The following is a 3,179-nucleotide window of genomic DNA, read 5'->3' on the forward strand; positions in this document are numbered from 1 at the left end:
GCAACAGAAGACAGCAGCTTAGGATCTGAGGGTGCATGTATAAACAGAATGACCCTGTTTAAACTCGCAAAGGGAACAAAATATGGTTCACGTTAGGGAGTGTTTGAGCTAGCTAATAGTAATTAACTGAAAAACATGGGTTAAGGGAAATCAGAGTTGTTCGAGTTACTTGTGGGTTTGAGTGAACCAAGTTCGAGTAAGCGGGGTTCTACTGGACTTAAATTGAAGTTGAATTAGCTGCAGAGCCTTCAGGTTTTTTTAGGTTTTAATTTGTAAATAAAAGTTAGATTGTCATTGGAACATAATTTTCTAGTGATATGCCTTCCCATGAGAGTTTGAAATTCCTGCCATAGCCATATCCATCTGTGATATCTGTCAATGTCTTTATAATGTTCATTCACTGTTATACCGGTAATCTAGGAACAGATGTTGAAGAGGTGGATAAAACAGCAAGAAAACCAAACGAGAAAAGAAAGCGAAAGGGTAAGGGTCAAGGAGTTTGTAATATGCATGTGCTCTGATTGGCTAAGTTCTATAGCTAGCATTATTCTACCGCAATGCCCATGGGCCGATTACAAAAATTAGCTTCGTGATCATGTTTTTTATCATTTAGAGGTATTGCTTTTACTTTAAGTGTCAATCAAGTCATCATTCAGAATATTATGTAAACTATGTATATGTGCATATATATATATATATATATGTATATAAATAAACAGGTATTTTATCCATTATTTTTCTGTACAATATTGCAGAAACTGATGGTGAGGAACAGGATGTACAAATTGTTGAGCTAAAGAGAAAGAAAAGTCACAAAGAAAATGATAGGTATAACTCTGGTGTTACTGCTATTATAAGGAACTTAATGCAGTAAGGATCATTTGACTTTGATTTATTGATCTCCATCACAAAATGTGTTACAAATTTAGTTATTTTGTGGTCAGGAGTTTTTAGTGTGTTTTGAGTGTATTAAATTTTCTTTTGCCTGAAAGGATTTAACATATTACATTAACAAATAAGGGTTGATAAGGACAAATCAGAAAAAAAATTATTTCTTCAAGGTCAGAGATCATTGTGTCAATGAATTGCATATGATTATCATTTCATGGAAATTCAAGATTCTACTTGGAAGTAAATTAAAAGTCGGAACATTTTATTCTTTGTTAAGCCATCAGGTTTCTGAAAATGTTTCATTACATCAATACTGTTTCAAAGATAGGATAGTCAGATACCTTAGTTTCTATTACTTGCCAGCGGTAAAAAAAAAAGATGGCAAAACCAAATGTTGCTCAAAGTTTAACATTATCTTACTTTCACTGTATGCAGGTCCAGGGAAGAAGCTCAAAAAAACAAAGAAAAGTACAAAAGGTAAGTAAAGTGGAATAAACAAAGCTTAAGTAAAGTTCAAATCAGTGTGATCATTATTAACGCTATGCATACACGTCATCCTGGCTAATTAGAAACTCGTTTATCTGGCCTAAGAGTTACAAAGAATGAACCCACGTGTTATTGATTGTTCTGTTAGCTGAGTCAAATCTTTATCGAACTTGTCTGTGATCTGCATTAAAAAATTTAAATGATATAAATTCCTGGTCTCAAACGAGGGAAACTGTCAGTCAACAAGCGACAATAGTTGCAGATAATTGCTGCACACTGTGAGCAAGTGAAGGCACTTGTAGTTGCCGGAATCCTAGTGTAGCTGTTATTGACACTGAATCCATGGAGGCTGTCACAACATGCTCAGCAGAAAGGAAAGGCAAAGACCAAGGGCTGTTTTACATTTTATCAGCATGACATAAGGCTCAAGTTCCACATCGGCCATCTATCTACATATTACAGTTTGTTTTATCTCATGTTGTTTTACACTCTCTTTCTACTTGCTGATAATCCTACCTGATTCGCGGCTAGTTTTCAGCTATCTGATTTTTAGATTAATGTTATTTTGATTCTAGTTAATTGTGATCTACCCGAGGATAGTTTCTTATTATTTTGATCTGTGTTATCTAACTTCGAGTTCATCTCTGTCCTGTATCTAACTACTGTTGCTGTAACTACCTAATCTCTATTTTATATATCTAGCTGAAAACTCACTTATTAGAGCATCAAACACTAGTTTAACCCTATCTAATACCTACCTAAATACGTACTGCAATAGTTATTTTACAAACTTATTTTTCAGATAGAATTTAGATAGAGCTATCTGCATGGTTCCAAATAACCCGTTAATGGATAGGAATTAGGATTAAGTGATTACACAAGCGACCTGGTTAGGAAATAGCTAGTCAATAGGTAGATTTTAGATCCATAGTTCAGTAAACTAGTTTTAAGATAGCTAAAATCTAGTATCCAATTTTGTAAGGGAATATGGCCGCTTTGTTTAAAACAAAAGATATCAAGGAATATTTCACAATACTGCAAATGATAATGAAAGGTGAGGGTTACTAATATTTTGCTGTCTTGAAAGTTCACATAAACCGAGTTTACCTGTATCTATATTCAATAAGTCCAAGAAATCAATACAAACTTAAGCCATAACATGAATGAGCTGGCTCCAAGAGCTCTTTGACTATGATGATTATGTAGAATTATGAACTAACCCTATTTCAAATCCCTAACAATACAAACACGGGAGAGTACATGTGAGTTGGTCCATTTTGTTCGGCACGCTGTATATGCAAGGCTTACCACTCTAGCTCTGAGTATCGTAATAAAGGCCACACAAGATCGAGGATATTTAATACAGTCCTAGGGTCATATCTTGGTCGATGGAGACAATCAAATAACAAATTTTGTGGGTTTTTCAAAGTTCCCTTGGTCCGTTGTTGATTATCTGAAATTCTAGAGGATTTAGAGAATAAACCAGAAAAAAGAATGCGAATGCAACTGCTTTGTTAAATGCTCTGTTCATTTGTTCAGCTCCTTTTGAAATTCAAAATCCTTGACAGTGACTACCGGCCGATTTGGGTGATGTCGGCGTATCTGAAAGTTGTTTTCTTTGTATCATTATAAAACCTTTGTTGCAACTTCCGAGGTTTAATCAAATCAAATTTAAGTGGCCTTTTATTCTATTTTTGTCGAACAAGGTCAAGGTAAACACGGGAAAATAAACTTCGCCTTGGAAAAGAGCCATCTCTACGGCACTAAGTTATTTTGGTCGCGCAATGTCGTGTAAACTTATT

At 34.8% G+C, this 3,179-nt stretch overlaps 1 long non-coding RNA gene across 1 annotated transcript in view; it reads left to right on the plus strand.

Annotated features, from left to right (window-relative positions):
• LOC149040317 (uncharacterized) overlaps positions 1-2,968 on the plus strand; it is a 7,670-nt gene extending 4,702 nt beyond the window's left edge. Inside the window, exons 1-3 of the long non-coding RNA XR_016179688.1 lie at positions 1-483; positions 756-828; positions 1,327-2,968. The exon at positions 1-483 is cut by the window's left edge and continues 4,702 nt beyond it. This is a non-coding gene — a long non-coding RNA (uncharacterized LOC149040317). The remainder of the gene's footprint in view (positions 484-755; positions 829-1,326) is intronic.
• The last annotated feature ends 211 nt before the right edge of the window (positions 2,969-3,179 follow it).

Source organism: Pocillopora damicornis, chromosome 9 (genome assembly GCF_964200805.1).
Source record: "Pocillopora damicornis chromosome 9, jaPocDami1.2, whole genome shotgun sequence".
NCBI classification, from domain to species: domain Eukaryota; kingdom Metazoa; phylum Cnidaria; class Anthozoa; order Scleractinia; family Pocilloporidae; genus Pocillopora; species Pocillopora damicornis.